This window comes from Peromyscus californicus, unplaced genomic scaffold (assembly GCF_007827085.1).
Source record: "Peromyscus californicus insignis strain IS unplaced genomic scaffold, ASM782708v3 Scaffold_7__1_contigs__length_154581171, whole genome shotgun sequence".
Classification (NCBI taxonomy): domain Eukaryota; kingdom Metazoa; phylum Chordata; class Mammalia; order Rodentia; family Cricetidae; genus Peromyscus; species Peromyscus californicus.
This window is the reverse complement of record NW_026294595.1, coordinates 34,576,402-34,593,912: the sequence shown is the minus strand read 5'-3', so window position 1 is coordinate 34,593,912 and position 17,511 is coordinate 34,576,402. Positions and strand designations below refer to the sequence as shown.

Sequence of the window (17,511 nt, the reverse complement as noted above, 5' to 3'; positions counted from 1 at the left end):
TTCTGCACTCATCATTGCTTTCAACAGATTCTCCTTCACCGGTAAGAGGAAAAGAGTTGGAAAAAAAAAAAAAACAGAAGTCTAAGCAAAATCTGGAGAGTGTATGCACTTAGGAAAAAGCGACAATAAACTCAGCCGTTCGGGACAGCCTTGGCTACAAAGTGAATTCAAAGCTAGGCTGGACTATGAGACACTGTATGAAAAAATATGAAAGTAAAGATAACCCAGAAGTGCATATATAACATGACTTAGAGCTCACAAAAGGAAGGCTATATGTCAAGTCAAGATGCACTGCATTTCCATCCGCGTTAAACCTGTGAGTGACGAACTTGTGGATTCTACTTTGAAGGAAAACACAGTTTAGAAAAGGAGATTCTAAAAGAAATAGAAAGCTAGGCATGGTGGCACATGCCTTTAATCAAGGCCAGCCTGGTCTACACGATGAGTTCCAGGAGAGCCAGGGTTACATAATAAGACCCTGTCTCAAAACACTAACTAATCAACAGTAAAAGAAATAGAGGGATACGGATAAGGTGTGGCTAAAAGAGGAGGCAGAGAAGATCACCAGGGCAATTGTAGGGAAAGCAATATTTAACTCTACTGTTGAGGGTTCACTGAGTCCAAAGTGACTATGAGAAAAGATGCCATGGTGAACACAGTGCTTCCCATGGGAACAAGTGCCACTGTGGTACAAAAGCAGAAGCTAGTCACCTTCCTGGATAGTGCCCACAGCACAGATCCTCCTTCCCTCTTGAAATTGTAGAACCAGTAAGAAGACCTAATACCAACCTGAAACTGTCGTTCTCGGTCAAGAACAGATGTGAGAGGTAAACGTGCAAAGCAAATCCTCAACCCTTGCGGGGGTAGTGCTTACAGCTCTGATGTAAAAGACATGGGAGGGGGAACAAGTCAGTAAAGGGAAGGCCTAATTCCCTTTCCTTAGGAATGGGTAGAATTTTCTGAGCATAGGCATCCACTGTTACTCATGCTACATCCAGTGGCCACCATGACACCTGGCAACTGTCAGGCACTGAAGGATGTGTCATTTACCATGCAGGTGGTATTATGATAAAGCTAGAGGTTGTTGCCTCTGGCAGCCATCTTAGCTCTAGTCAAGTTTGGCCAACCAACCTACATACAAGAAGGACTTCTGGCTGGGAGGCATGCTGTCCTCAAAGGTAAGCAAGATTAGAATGAGGTAAAAGTTCAGCATAGTCACCTAGGCAGGACTCGTGAGTCATAAAGCAATCATAACTGGGAAAGAGATGAGAAGAAATAAGCAAGGTAAGGTAGTTATTACATATCTCATAAGATTCATGAGCATTCAAAGGAAATCGGACTTCGCCCAGTAGACAAATTACGGCCAGTGAAGCATGTTCATTGGCTCCAGAGTGTGTTATGAAGGCTGTTCTAGTGAGTTTGCACAATACAAATCCTCACCACATTCCTAGGAGGATTTGCAAGGCTCAAGTCAAAAGGTATCCCCTTTGTGCTGGCTGCCCCATTCTCTGAAGCATTGCTAGAAGTTGAAATACAAGAGCACTGCCGGGTGCAGGGTCACTTACCCAGTGCCGCATGTTCCCAACCTCACTCTGTCCTCTGGACCCCAGAATCCACCCCTTGAAACTCTATCATGTTCTCTTCTCTCAACAATCCTTTTCCAGGGTCAACTCTAAGATTATTTAGGAAGTGAGATTTAACCTGAATTTTGAAAGTGGATGCAACAATGCCCGCCTTTCGCAGCATCCCAATGAGGGTGTGTTACTTTACTCTCACACTGGGGTCTAATTTTTCAGCCAATAAATGACTGTACTAAACTATCTGAGCCAGTTTGAATGAGCCCTCTTTCTGGTCTTTCTTGTGATGAAGTGATTAATAAGTTAGTATCTCACTTCACTTCACAAGAGGCTGGTGTGTTTCCATTGCATTTGAGTCGTTAAAGACTTTTAGTAGCATCTCTGCTCATATCCCCACAGTCTCCCAACCTGGAGGTAGATTAAGCTTTTCTCTTGCTCGCCTTCCAATGTTTTCTCTATTTGTCCCTTTTTCCTCTCTCTGCTTTGCTATTGTTATTGATGTTGTTTTTGAGACAGCATCTCTTGGAACCCTAGCTGGCCTCCTATTTCCTATGTAGCTCAGGCTAGCCTTGGGAATGGCAGGTGTGGGCTATTGCAGTTGGCCCTTGATACACTTACCTAGCACATGTCTATAATCTCAGTGCCTGTATATTCCAGGCCAGACTGGGTTACAGTGTCAAAAAGAACAAGAACCATAACAACAACAAAAAAAATTGAAGCTCATAGTATTACACTTTACCTCCTTTATATTTAGAACTATGTGTGTATGCATATATTCATGCGATAACAATTAACAAAAAAAAAAAAGAAAGAAAGAAAGAAAGAAAGAAAGACCATGAATTTTAAGGAGAGCAGGAGATGGTTTGGAAGGATGACAGGGGAGGAAGAAATGTAATTATATTACAGTCTCAAAAATAAAAAAAGACCATTGTGCCAATCAAACAAAACAAACTTGGTTTTTTGTTTTTTTTTTTAAGTTCTAGTGTTTTTCGAAACAGACATACTACACAATTAAAAAAACAAAATAGAAAAACTCTTTACCTCTTACTGTTCCTCCTTGCAGTCATCTGTCCATCTGCCCTCATCATTGATGACATTAGCACCTATTTCTGGGTCTATTTCCCTGGAGGCTCCAACCCTCCAGCCCCTGACCTCTGATGACCTTTTCTCTGACTCCATCCCAGTCACTAGCTCTCATTCTCATAATCTGTTTAAGTACCACGGTTCTTTGCAGCAGCTCCCGAGCCTTCACCTTCAAAGCACCATGTGTGAACATCACCGTCTCCTCCTCAACTCATTTACTTGGTTTAGTGTTTTAATTTCAACACGGCAGTTTTATCTGCCTCCCGAAACCATTCACTGACTTTTTGTTCCACATGCAGTCGGTTCTCATAATGCTTAGCCTAACATAAAACATAGAAATTACCATTGTAATTTCTCCCATGTAAGCGCCCTTCTTCCTTTTTACCTAAACTCCTCCAACTGATTAATCTCATCACTCTGTCTTCTCAATATCTTTACCCAAATAACTAAACAACTTGGGAAAAAACACAACCACAACTGCTTTCAACTTAAACTCAAGTGGACCTCAAGTATCTAACAGGCAATGCCCATTGGCCAAACTCCTCCATCTCAAATCCCTGTTCATCTGTCCAGACTCTGGGAACACCACCTCAGGGAAAGGATAGGCTGTAAAGGGACAACATCATCCTCCCCCTACCCAAACTCTGCCTCATCATCCCTTACCCATTCTCTCTATGGTCCTTCCTTACATTAGGAACCAAGTATCTTGTTTCTAATAAAGACCAAGCCCTTCAATTTATCTGGACTCTCTTCCCTTTTTTACTCTTCAGCAATTTTATTCCTACTACTGTTCAACACTCTCTCCAGCTATCCACTGATTTTTAACGAGCCTCTTCTACAGTATCTCCTTTCAAGAACTATTTGATTTCATTTTTCTTCATATCTCTTGAGTTTTCTGAAAGTACCGTCTACACCTCCACAGCTCAACCCAGTAAGATTTTGTCTCAGCTTCTCCACTCATCAGTTAGTCAAAATCAAAAATGAACTATTTCACCAAATGCAATCTCTACAATTGACACAAAACCATCTTTTAAAAACACTCTGGACTCTCGTCTTCAGAGATCCTATTCTCCTGGTTTCCCTCCTATCCAATGGCAAGTCTTCTTCTATGTAACGACAGATCACTGGTCCCTTCTCTAGCTAAACATTCTCTATAGGAAACCCCATGCAATATCAAATATAACCAATGTACAAAAACTTCCCAACTCGTCTGTTCGGCCCAAATGCCTTTTGGTCTCTAAAAATTCTATTTATCCATTTGTATGAAATGTCTAATAAACACCTCAGACTTAATGCAACCAAACAGAATGCTTCGTATCTTCCACCAAACCTGTTTCTCTCCAAATTCTCGTCTTCTCAGTAATTGGCCTAGATGCTCAAGTGAAAAAAATGAACCCTTTATTTTGATTCTTTTTTTTTACAACTACTATCAAATTTAGTCACCAATCTATTTCAAAAACATCTCCTAAATCTGTCCATTTCTTTCCGTCTTTAACACAATGCTTGTCCACATGATGATTTCTCAGTTGAACAACTAAAATAGAATTTTAACTGAAGTCCTCTTTTCGGTGTCTTCCCCTACTTCCCAAAAGCCTGTCTGCTTTGAACAGCCAGAGCAGACTCTGATAGCATTCAGTCTCAATGGAAATCACTACCACCCACAATTGGTTCCTGGCAAGTAGATATTGCAAAGGTCCATGACCCTCCAAAACAGTCCAACCCTAACCAACAGTAGTTAACTCTTTGGTGGGTAAGAAGTACTCTCACATCAAAGAAAATTAAGCTTTTTTTTTTTTTTTTTTTTTTGGTTTTTCGAGACAGGGTTTCTCTGTGTAGCTTTGCGCCTTTCCTGGAACTCACTTGGTAGTCCAGGCTGGCCTCGAACTCACAGAGATCCGCCTGGCTCTGCCTCCCGAGTGCTGGGATTAAAGGCGTGCGCCACCACCGCCCGGCGAAAATTAAGCTTTTAAATAATTTTAATTCAGTCTTTCCTCTAAGAAGGGATGAAGAAACAAAAAGACTTCTGTCCTTTCGTTGATGTTGTTGTGAAACAAGGTTTCTTCCTGTATCCCAGCCTGGCCTGGAGTTCACCATGTAGCCCAAACTGGCCTCAAACTCAGGGCAGTCATCTTGCCTAGGCTCCCAGATTCTGAGATTACCAGCATGAACCATCATGCCCATGTAAGAGACACTATTCTACACTGCACCATTTTAATGGTCTGCATCTAATCCACTCTAGGATGAAACTGAAGCATTGTAACTTGGATTAAAGCCTGACAGGATTTGGCCTTGACGACTTTATAAAGTTTCTCTTGAACCCTATGAAAAATTTCATACAGATATCCTAAACATACTCACATCCTAATCTAGTTATAGATGGTTGTGGGCCACCATGTGACTGCTGTGAACTGAACTCAGGTTGTCTGCAAGAGCAATCAGAGCTCTTAACCCCTGAGATAGCTCTCCAGCCACAATTCTAAGAGAGGGACATGTTGGCACACACTTTGGATTTTTTACTTGTTTGTTTGTTTGTTTGAGGCAGGATCTCATTGTGTAGCTCTGGCTGGCCTAGAACTTGCTTTTTAGCCAGGATGACACTGAACTGCTGGGATTAAAGGTGTGAGGCCACATCTGGCTAAACCTAGAATTTTGATACCACCTGTCCCCCCTGCCTGGAAGGCCTTGACACTCATCTTTGCACAGATAGCCCTTTCTGGTCTTTCAGGACTCAAGGAAAATGTCAGCTTTTGAGACATGCTCTCCCGAGTCAGACAAACCTGCAATAATCGTACAGCATTTGTCATCTCAAACGCCCATTCTTCATTTAATAACAATCGTGTCTTTCCCCTCCACTAAAATCTAAATTCTACAGGAGTAGAAAGTGATCTGTAGACCACTACAGTCCTAACTTGTGGGGAAATGGCCAGCACGCATTAGGCTGATACATTTAATGAATAGATCATATAGGTAGTAAGGGAAAGACCATGCTGCTCCTCAGTGAGCCGAGAAGGAAGGGTGGGTGGTCTTGCGATGACTACAGGACATACATCAGCGAGAAAGGAGCCCCCGATGTCAGTTCACAGTCCCCCAGGGGCGTGGCTGGAGATGCTAAGATGAAAATCACCCAAATCCAGAATAGGGGGATAAATGAGGTGATAGGAGCGAGAGAAGAGAAAAGCCGGTGAACCGTGACTAAGTCCGGGAAAGAACCTGCAGACAGCCATCAGGAGGACTCCACAGGAAAGCAAGCCGACACAGCAACCTGGGGAATTCAGTTTCACCCAGGAAAGACTGAGCAGAAAACAGAAACTTCACAAATGAATAAATAAAAAAATAATAAAAAAAACTCGCTGGCTTGCCAGTCAGGACCCCAACAAACCCGATGGAAATAGATTCATCTGCGATTGGACCCAGGTCTCCAAAAATTATAGAATGGGAGGCAAGAAAGGAAGCAAAACCATGAAACTACACCTTCACAAAGCCCAACTAAAAGGCAGGAAGTGAGCAGGTAATGAGGAATGTTGAGTTTGGTCTTGTTTGTGTTGGGAAGCTGGAGCCTTCTTGTAAATATTTATGATGCGAATGAGCTGCCTGTATGGTTGTACGTGTCCATACCCCTGGCCTTCTGAGGCTAAAGCAGAATGCTTTGTGTTCAAGCTGATCTCAGCTACTCAGCAAATCCCTGTCTTACAGAAGAAAATAATAAAAATAATTTTTGTTGTTTTTTTTAGAGACAAGGTCTCACTATGTAGTCCTGGCTATCCTAAACTCATTATGTAGGCCAAAGCTGGTCTCAAACTCACAGACATCCGCCTGCCTCTGCCTCCTGAGTGCTAGATTAAAGTCGTGAACCACTATTCCCAAATTAGTTATAAAAATTAAATGTGAGCAGGGAGAATTTTCACAAAGTAGCTGAAGGGAGCACATGTTTTTGATCCAAGAATTCAAGAGGCAGAGGCAAGTAGATCTCTGAGCTCAAGGCCAGTCTGGTCTACCTAGGAAGGACCATGTCACAGTAAAAATAATAAGGATAATAAAAATAGGAAAAGTATGAACTTGGGTGACTCAAAGTTGGAAGTTGACGGAGTGCCTGGGTTCAGGTACAAGAAGAAATGGAGAGGAAAATATTGACAGTTGACATGTTATCTGTCTTCCTGGTACAAGATGAAGGGTCCTATAAGAAAGCATCATTTAAAGATCTATATTCCTATCTTCCTGGGCACCTAGCTAGAAGACATTGGCAATCTTTTTTTTTTTTTTTTTCCTGGTTTTTCGAAATAGAGTTTCTCTTTATAGCCCCAGCTGTCCTGTAACTCACTCTGTAGACCAGGCTGGCCTCAAGCTCATAGAGATCCACCTGCCTCTGCCTCCCGAGTGCTGGGATTAAAGGTGTGTGCCACCACCGCCCTGCTGGCAATCTTCATGAAGACAAATAATACTGTAGTAGATTTCCAACCAAGCCAATATGAGTGGGGCTGACAGAGTCACTTCAAGACTATATGTTGGGAAGGTGCAAATGTTTCTTCCGTTTCCCTTTCCACTAGCTGGATGAGGTTGAAAACAAAGCTAGAAGGAAGGACCCACGGTGTCTGGACCAAGGGAAGAAAGCCATATGCAAACCAATGAGAAAGAAATGAAGGTGTACTTGATCCAGGGTCTATTTTCGGATCTCTCTGTTACAGCAGTTTAATCTGGTCTAACCACTAACAATCGTCTATTGCAAAAGAAATGCACGGGTGGTTTGAAAGGCTCAAAGAGGGTGCTGCGAGTTTGGGAAAACTGGAGCAAGAAATGAATGTGGAGCTAAGAGAATGGTAAATTCAAGGCCAGCACGGCTTATAGATGGAGACCTTGTCTTCAGAAAACAAACAAGCAAGGGAAGGAAGTGGCTGGCTCCAGGTTCAAGCGGGGAAGCAAATGTGAATGTGCCAGTGACTTACATGATTACATTCCTTGTCCCAAAAGCAGCCAGCAACCCAGATGTAAGAGTACAAAACAGATGGATACTAAGGTGCATGCTGTTCACACACCCCATCAAATCCAAGAAGTCTCTAACTACGTCATGGGTTCCTGAAGTCAAATCCAAAGAAAGCTACTGAGTCACCAGGTGACGAGTTAGCAAGTGTTAAGTGCTAAAGGACGAAGTTTAATGGAGGGAGCAGCAGAATTCAAAGGAGCAAAATTCAGGAAACACCTTACCAAAAAAAATAAAATAATAAATAATAAAATAAAATAGGATATATACATGCCTGTAATCTCAGCACTCGGGAGGCTGAGACAGAAGAGCCAAGAGTCCAGGTCTAGCTTGGGCCACACAATGATAAAGGCCAGCCTGAACTACATTTCTATCTCAAAAAGGAAAAGGAGAGGGGAGACGAGCAAGGGAAGAAATGGGAGTAGGATTATCTGTTCATAACTTTCTTCACAAAGATTTCCAGAGGTCTCTGCCGAACCAGAAAGAAGCTGTGTGGCTTTGAATGAGTAACTGAATTGCTCTGCTCTCCATTGATCATCAATCCAACAGGATTCCCGGCTGATAGGTGAAACAATAGAGTGCGCAGCACAGTGCCTGGAAAACAGCGCTTGCCCAATAAGAACGTCTTATGGGGGCCGAGGGTTGAGCAAGGGTCTCGTGGTGGTCGGTTGCCTGGCCTGGTCTGGAACTCACTGTGATCCTTGTATCTCAACCTCCCAAATGCTGTAGTACTTTTATTAATCGTAAAAGAAAAAAGCGGAAAGCAGAAATATGTTTAAGATGGGCACTATGGGGACTGGAGAAATGGCTCAGAGCACTGACTGTTCTTCTAGGACTTGGGTTCAATTCCCAGCACCCCCATGACAGCTCACAACTGTAATTCCAGTTCCAGTTCCAGGGGATCCAGCCCCTCTCACACAGACATACATGCAGGCAAAACACCAGTGCCCATAAAATAAAAATTAAAAAAAAAAAAAAAAAGATGAGCCCTATGAGCATAAGCCTAGAGGAAGCTGTAGGGCATACAACTTCATCTGGAAGGAAAAATCACATCCAGAAAGGCTACAGAAAGAATCTCTAAGTGCACACAATAAGGAAAAGTTAAGCTAGGGGCCAGAGGTAAACAGAGCCATGGCAAGACTGGCTTCCTCATAAACAGGACAAGAATACTAGAAACAAGTACTAGAAGACAAGAAAATATAAAGTTCCTAGCAGTCCATATTTTCTGTGGGCTTCAAATACCCAAAGTCTATGCTACCTCGCTGAACAGAGGGAGAAACTGTAAGGTGCAGAGACCAGCCAAAATCACAAGTCAGTGATGTCAGGGATGCTCAGAAGCAAAAGCTTCCCCTCGGTCACCTTTGACCTCACCTACATAAATGGCCCTCGGGTTTTTGTTCCCGTAGAATCCAGAGAACATGGGGCTGGAAGGAAGAGTTCAGCAGTCAAGAGAACTTGCTCTTGCAGAGACCCCAAGTTGGGTTTCCCAGCACCCATGCGGGATGGCTGTAACTCCAGCTCCAGAGGATCCAATGCCCTTTTCTAGCCCCCAGAGATACCCAAACAAACAGGGCATACACTCCCACACATGAATAAAAACAAAAATAACATATTTTTTAAATAAAAGGACCAAAAAACTTTATTTGGTAATGGTGACAAGAATTTATCAGTCACCTCATTAAAATTTGCCAGGTTCTTTGGTGGCTTTTAGTTTCTGTTGTTATTTGATATGGCTTTTTGTCTGCTTTTTTTGGTTGGTTGGTTGGTCGGTTTTGATTTTTTGTTTTGTTTTGAGACAGGGTCTCTCCATAGCCCTGACTCACCATGTCACTATGTAGACTAGGCTAGCCTAGAACACAGAGAGATCCCACCTCCCTTCACCTCAAGTGCTGGCACTAAAAGGCATGAGCTATCATGACCTCCTTGTTTTTACTTTTTTAAACAGGATATCACTAAGTAGCTCAGGCTGGCCTTGAACTATGCAAATCTCCCACCCCCTCTTTCCCAGCTTCCCAAGTGCTGGAATTATACATGTACACAACCAACTCAGCTAAGATTTTTTCCTGAGGAACTTGATTAGGTGGGGAAGTGGGGAAGGGAGAAACCAATAGAAGTGAAGGAGCCTCGAGCCTTGGTAGCCCTGCCAGAGATAGGTATCATGGGACCTCCTGGTTTATAGAACGTCCCAGTAATTTTCTTGAGGGATTGCTTTTAAAATATCAGTTTGACTGACACAATTGCTTCTTCCCAGATATCCTTAAAACTGCCGAATGTGTAGGGAGAAAAGAAAGACATAAAGGTAAAGCTTAGAATATTGGGCTAATTACCTGAAATGTAGCTAGTATGTGTCTAGTATGTGTCATTCACTGCCCAATCACACCCAGCTCAAACCAATTGCTTATTTCTTTTTTTTTTTTTTTTTTTTTTTTTTTTTTTTGGTTTTTCGAGACAGGGTTTCTCTGTGTAGCTTTGCGCCTTTCCTGGAACTCACTTGGTAGCCCAGGCTGGCCTCGAACTCACAGAGATCCGCCTGGCTCTACCTCCCAAGTGCTGGGATTAAAGGCGTGCGCCACCACCGCCCGGCTGCTTATTTCTTAAATAAGTAAAGAACAGGTAAACTATGAGAGGATTGTGTGTCCAACAGTATTTGGTAGGTGTCATGACAGCACTTGGCTAGGGCATGTGAAGTCTCTAAAACTGTAAGATCCAGCCCCACCCTTGCTCTTTCATATAAAGAAATGATGCGGATTTTCAATAACGTATACTACATAGGATTATCAAGGGACTTACATCAAAGGAGCAGTTGATGCCAGAAAGGTGGCTCAGCAGGGGGAAGTACTTGCCCCAACTCTTAGGCGCACACCCCCACACAGTGAATAAATAAACAAATGTGGCCGGGCAGTGGTGGCGCACACCTTTAATCCCAGCACTCAGGAGTCAGAAGCAGGTGGATCTCTGCGAGTTCCAGGCCAGCCTGGTCTCCAAAGCCAGTTCCCGGAAAGCTGCAAAGCTACACAGAGAAACCCTGTCTCGAAAAAACAAAACAAAACAAACAAACAAACAACAAAAAAAAAAAACCAAATGTGGAAAAACAAGAGTGGAGGTGTGCTTAGCATACACAAGGCCTGGGGTCTGAACCCCAAAACACACACACACATAAACATTTTAAATTAATTGATTTTAAGTTAAAGAAGTAAAACAACACTTCTCACTAGAGGAGGGAAGGAAGAAGGCTTCATGAAGTTGAAAGCTAGAGGTGAGGACTCTGAAAGCTGAAGCAGACCAGTAGTGGTGGTGCACACCTTTAATCCCAGCACTTGGGAGGCAGTGGCAGGCGAATCTGTGAGTTCAAGGCCAGCCTGGTCTACAGAGCGAGTTCCAGGACAGCCAGGGCTACAAAGAGAAACCCTGTGTCGAAAAGCCAAAAAACAAAAAGCTGAAGAAAAAAGCGCACTGGCAAGAGGCAGCTGTAGAAATAAAAGGTGGGTTTAAAGAATTCTAGTTCTTACCGCTTAGACAGAACCCAACGAGAGAGGCAGATCCAGGAGCAAAACCGGATGCTTCCTGAACTGCAAGACACCTACTTAGACTTGATCCCACAGAACAGGAGAACCCCAGGAAGGGTGGAGCACAGAGGTGCAAGATCAAAAGCCCTTTACTACAATGAACATAACATCCTTTATTTATTCAGTTTAAATCAAAGGAAAAGGACCGTTGAGAACCCAGTACTCTTTTGTCACTTTGAAATATTTAGAAGCTTATTGGCTTGTATTGACTTATAAAATCTCCCCCCCCCCCCCCCCCCCCCCCCCCCCCCGAGACAGGGTTTCTCTGTGTAGTTTTGGAGCCTGTCCTGTAACTCACTCTGTAGAACAGGCTGGCCTTGGCCTCAAACTCACAGAGATCCTCCTGCCTCTGCCACATGAGTGCTGGAATTAGAGGTGTGCACCACCACCGCCCAGCTAATAGCATAAAATCTCAACCAAATGTTCCTGAAGCTCTTCCCACGGAACATAACTTTCCCTCCTCATATGTATATAAGCAGCCACCGTTTCCACTTGGCCCTAGTAACCACCAGCAAGTACAAGGGACTAATTTCAGTTGTAATGCACAGGTCTCTCCACTGTCACCAAGCCTTATGCAGAGGCAACCTTGTCCAACAGCACCCGCTTCCATACATTTCATTTTCAGAAACGAGCTTCTCTGTTACAGTTTTGAGGTCTCCTTTCTCTGCCAACTAAAAGCAGTCGTAAAATTACAAACGTGGTCAGTCAAAGATAAGGGTCCCAAAAGACATCACTATCTGAAGGATAGAAAGCTTGAAAAGTATAAAGTCATCGCTTGAAAAGCACCCACACCATTACAGTATCTCACTGTTCAGCAATAAGTTAGTGTTTAAGTTTGCCTGAATAACTAAAAGATGCTCCAAGTAATGTAAAATTATTACTACAGATGGACAAGAACCCTGCCCCCTGTACTCACAGCACTTCTGACACCAAGTGTGTAGGTTTTTTACATGAATATCTCTTCCAGTTCCCCAAGAATATCAACTAACAAGATCTAAAATTTAACTCAAACTCTGATTAACTACCTGCATAGCACAGTCCTCATAGGTTAAGGGTTCATTTCCACAAACTGCGCCCCTCCTCCCAATGCACACAAAAGCACTTCAGACAGTGGCCACAAAACTGGTTTCCCAGGGTACCAACACTTCTGCCAACTAGTCTACCAATCTAGGATCCCCAACCCTTCTCAGATTTAGTAACAGGTTATAATAAGATACAGGGAAACGCATTTATGAGCCTAGTGTAAAGATAGTGTAAAGAACGAAAATGAGCTGAGCATGGTGTTGCATGCCTTTGAACCCAGCAGAGGCAGGCAGATCTCTGTAAATCCAGACCAGCTCGATCTACATAGCAAGTTTCAGGCAAGCCGAGGCTACAATTGTGAGACTCCTCTTAATAATTAAAAAAAAAAAAATTAGAGAGGAGAGAGGGGAACAGGGAATAAAAAAGTGCATGGTGCAGCATGGGAACAGGACCAAGGTGCTGTGGATATCGCTCTGTATAAATAAAATGCTGATTGGCTAGTAGCCAGGCAGGAAGTATAGACGGGACAAGCAGAAAAGAGAATTCTGGGAAGTGGAAGGCTGAGGCAGAGAGATGCTGCCAGCCTCCGCCATGAGAAGATGTTAAGATACCGGTAAGCCACTAGCCACGTGGCAACTTATAGATTAATAGAAATGAGTTGATTTAAGATATAAGAACAGATAGCGGGCTGGAGAGATGGCTCAGAGGTTAAGAGCATTGACTACTCTTTCAGAGGTCCTGAGTTCAATTCCCAGCAACCATATGGTGGCTCACAACCATCAATAATGAGATCTGGTGTCCTCTTCTGGCTTGCAGGCATACACGCAGGCAGAACATTGTATACATAATAAATAAATCTTAAAAAAATATTAAAAAAAAAAAAAGAACAGATAGCAAGAAGTCTGCCATGGCCATACAGTTTATAAGCAATATAAGTCTCTGTGTGTTTACTTGGTTGTGTCTGAGCAGCTGCAGGACTGGCGGGTGAGAGAGATTTGTCCTCACAGGACCAGGAAAACTCCATCTACACCAAGGAGTTTCCCTCTCTCTCAGCTCTCTCAGGTGTTCCCACACTTCAAATATTCAGAAACTTGGGTTATCCAAACCCAGTGATTTAGTGACTTATGAGGGCTCCATTATGTAGGCAGGACAATAGAATCACTGGCTGTTCATGATTTTCTCCGGCCTCTTTCTCCTCCCCAGGAGGCAATGTGGGGCGGAAGTATGAACTCTGGTCTCAGCAGGAAGCCTCAGGCACCCAGCTCCCATCCCTGAAGCTATCTACAGACTCATTAGTAATCTTATGAATGTACAAAAGTGTACTCAGTCCAGACTTCTGGACCAATCCTACCTCCTAGAATTGTGATCTTCTTTTTTGTCTTTAGGCAGTTTTAAGCCTGTTACCAATGGTACTCTCCTCAACATCAACTTGTCTCCAAAGAATTGAGCCATCTACATCATCCGTAAGGTCAGGAATAACTTCTGAGAAATTTCTCATTAGGTGTTCTAACATTCTGAGAAACATCATCGAGTTTACATAAACTTAAATGGCTTCCACCTCACTAGGCTAGATTTTTGTGGGACCATAGGTATATAGGTAGCCGATTAAAATGATGTCAGGTAGCACCTGAATACTTGTTTTATCCCATTAAACAAACTCCATACATTTATCAAAAATGACTAACAGTAACTTTGCTTCATCTACTGTTTATTGCTGCATAACCACACACACAACTACATAAAACTTCCTTTAAGAAGCCAAATCTAACATCTATGTTATTTCTGGTGCTTTCTGAAGTATTGTTTCTGCACATGGACCTTGGAGTCCATGCATTAAGCAGAAAGAATCATCAAGTTTCAGAAAACATCCACATGTCCCAAAACTAAAAAAAAAGAAATTAGATGATGGTATGGACACTGTTTCCTCTGCCAATAACCACAGCTGCCACTAGCCCTCCTCCTGATGCTCCAACTAAGGGGGAAAACCTTGGATAATTTATGCTTAACATATAAGAACTACCCGGGTGGTGGTGGCGGCGCACGCATTTAATCCCAGCACTCGGGAGGCAGAGGCAGGCGGATCTCTGTGAGTTCGAGGCCAGCATGGTCTCCAAAGCAAGTTCCAGGAAAGGCGCAAAGTTACACAGAGAAACCCCGTCTCAAAAAAACAAAAAACAAAAAAAAAAAAAACAAAACCTAAACAACCCGCCTAGCTGCATTCTTGCAATCTTCTCCCAAAATTTACTTTTTCAATACAAATAGAAAATAGGAGGAAGGACACTAACATTTTAGAATTGATTGCCTCTGGGGCCTATTCTTAGTTCTTGTAGACCTGCTATGTATTATTACGCATATTTTGCCTGTGAGACTTAGTGACTTTGAATATGTTCCCTAAGGCCAAAGCCTTCTGTTTCTTAGATTCAGATACATTGTTCCAATTTAGTCTATGCTTGAGAAAGCATTTGTGGGAGCTCATTAGAAGTCAGTCACCATTCCAGGGGCTAGAGATCTAAAAGTGTGTAAGACACACCATACCCAAGTCAAAACTTACCTCCTGGAGCTGGACAGAGCATACATAACCACACAGGATAAGAACTATATCAGTTTGCCAACGTGATTTACCTACAGTGGTCATTATATCTTTTTGAATGCCTATAAATGATATTAGTTACAAGAACTCAGAAGGAAAACACAACATCCACTGGGAACTGCCAACTCTGTCCCGCTCTTTAACAGAAAACCATGCAATTGCCTCCCCTTGCTGCCTAGAATGACTTAGAAAATGTCCATGTGATCTCTCAGAATGCAGTTCTGACTATGCTGTCTCTCATCTCAAATCCTGTCTCTTATCCATTATTCACTGGGGTGAAGGGTTAAATTGCTAAAAATAAAGGAAGTGTGGTCATTTGACTAATGTCCCTACGAGAAACATGGGGAGGTTTCAACATACTCATCGTTAAGGCCCCAGAGACAGCACAGGCTATCCATTGGGCAATGGCATCCAGGCCTCATATGCTAATCAATAACTACTAAGAAGTCTCTGGTCCCAGAGTGACCATCGCCAGTACTTTCCACCTTCAAAAAGGAAACTCCAAGACTCTACAAACTTTGGAATATATGCAAAATATACAATGTCTTGTTTTAAGCAAAGAGGACATTAATTTACCAACTTCCTTCTCCACCTATTTGTCCAAGTTGACAAATGTAGCTGCTGGTTGTTTCTGTAGCAACCTCCTGGGGTTGTGTCACCTGGAGGACCCTGTCACAGAGATTTTGTGAGAACTTGTGTTGGCTGAGGAAGGCGGGCTGTTTCAGGAGTACACGTATCTTCGCTCGAGGTGAAGGGGTGGTCTAGGGACCGCCATCAGCTAAGACCCTGACAGCCACTGCACTCAGCAAACTTTCTTTAGCTAGAAACAGTTGCTTTGTGAGAGGTGGTGGCTGTTGCCGGTGTACACTTGGCATTTCCTCCTAAGCCAGTCACACCCCGGCAAGTGAGTTTCTCAAGAAAGCCTCCTCCCTCTTCCAGAAGCGTCTCCGACCCTCACCACCGAAGGAAGCAGCAACCTTCCTCGCCACGCTAGCCACAGTCACAAGTTAAAAGTTTGCATAAAGTTTCACTGATGTGCAGACGCCCTTCCTCTGGCTAGGTAAAGTGCGTTACCAGTGTCTAGCCCTGAATGAGAACTGTGCTGCTCTTCCGTTGGTGGGAACCAATGCTCAATCTTCCCCCAGTTTCCCGCCGCCGCCGCCACCACCACCACCACCTCCACCTCCGCCGCCGCCACACCTCAGCCCCACAGAGTCAGGGAGGTCAGAGAGGGACCACTTCCCCTAGAAGCCCGAGCGGAGGAGCAGGTCGCCAGGGCTCACACACCTGAGATCAGTCCTCACGCGCGAGGGGACGGCGGGCAGGGGCGCCGGGATCCTCCAGCCAGGGCGGAGTCGGCCTCGCTGAGACCCAGAGTGGCCCTGGGCTCGCGGCGAGCGCGCCGGGATGTCACCGGGTCAGGCGGGGCCACGGTAATCCGACCCCGCCCGCCGACGCCCCTCCCGGCTACTTCCTCCTCCCCCTCGTGCGCCTCCGCCTCCCCGGGGGACGACCCGGCGGCACCGCCACCGCGTGCGCCGCGACACCGCCGCCCCGGCTCCTCGGCCCGGCGGGGGAAACGCGGAAGTGCAGCCGGCTGTGCGGGCCGCGGGCGGGGAAGGGCGGCTGCAGACCCGGGCTCTGGGCCTCGCGGGGACGTGAGCTGGCCCTGCCCCGGGTGATCGAGGCTGCCCTGCGCCCCGGAGGAGAGGGACTCCATGGCCAGCCACTCCTCGCCAACTGGAGGGAAGACGAGAAGGCTGAGCTAGGCCCGGGAAGCCGGCGGGGTGTCGGGTTCCTGTCCCTCCCCACGCCGGCCCCCGCCTCCAACCACCCCCCCCCACCCCACCCCCCGCCATCTGCCCGGGAGGAGGGCGTTCGCCCGCCTGCTGCCCGCCGGGGTTGCCTTACCTGATCACGCGTCGCGCGTCCCCAGATCCGGCGTCCCCCTCCTCCCCCGCCTCTGCACCTTCCAGTCGCCAGGCTACCCTAGGCCTAGAAAGGCGTCTAGGAGTCGGGGGACCCTGGGGACTGGGCCTGCAACTCTCGGCTGGCTACCCCAGCGCGTTCTTCGGGCGCTCCAGGCCTCGACCCTAGGACTGAATGCTAATGCGGTGACCCGCGGAGAAGACCCAGCCCAGTCAGCAGGGGTGGGATGCTGAGCACTGACCCAGCGGGGGCCCAGCCTCGTACAGGTGGGGGGAGGCGGAGAGCCCTGGCTGCCGAGCCACAGGCTTCCCACTTGCACCCCCTCCCAACCCGACCCTGCCCACTGAGCATGCCCAGCTCACTTGTTGCAACTACAAGGGTTAGGCAAACCCAAGGGGACCACCCAAAGACGACTTGGGTTGGGTTCCAAAAGACACCACTTTGTCCTGAGACACAACAGTGTTCCCACACACCGTGGTCCTGGAAAATATGCAGGGACTGATCCGAAAAGCTCCTCAGATAAAGCAGCCAAATTAGTTTGAAGGAAATTGTAGCAGTGTTTAGTAATCAATTACTAATATTATGTTATACATATATATGTATTATATATATATTTGGTTTTTCAAGGCAAGATTTCCAGGCTGTCCTGGAACTCATTCTGTAGACTAGGGTGGCCGGGAACTCTGCCTGCCTCTGCCTCCCCAAGTGCCGGGCTTAAAGCCGTGGGCAAAGACAGACAGGTCTTTATTTAGTATTCTTAAATACTGC

At 45.1% G+C, this 17,511-nt stretch overlaps 1 protein-coding gene across 2 annotated transcripts in view; it reads right to left on the bottom strand.

Moving 5' to 3' along the window:
• Positions 1 to 17,079, bottom strand: part of Gpd2 (glycerol-3-phosphate dehydrogenase 2) — a 143,882-nt gene extending 126,803 nt beyond the window's left edge. Inside the window, exon 1 of one of the 2 annotated variants that reach the window (XM_052724089.1) lies at positions 16,726 to 17,079. The gene's annotated coding sequence lies outside the window, so the exon portion shown is untranslated. Of the gene's footprint in view, positions 1 to 16,101; positions 16,221 to 16,725 lie in introns of those variants that run through there. The other variant, XM_052724088.1, reaches the window with a different exon arrangement.
• Positions 17,080 to 17,511: the final 432 nt, after the last annotated feature.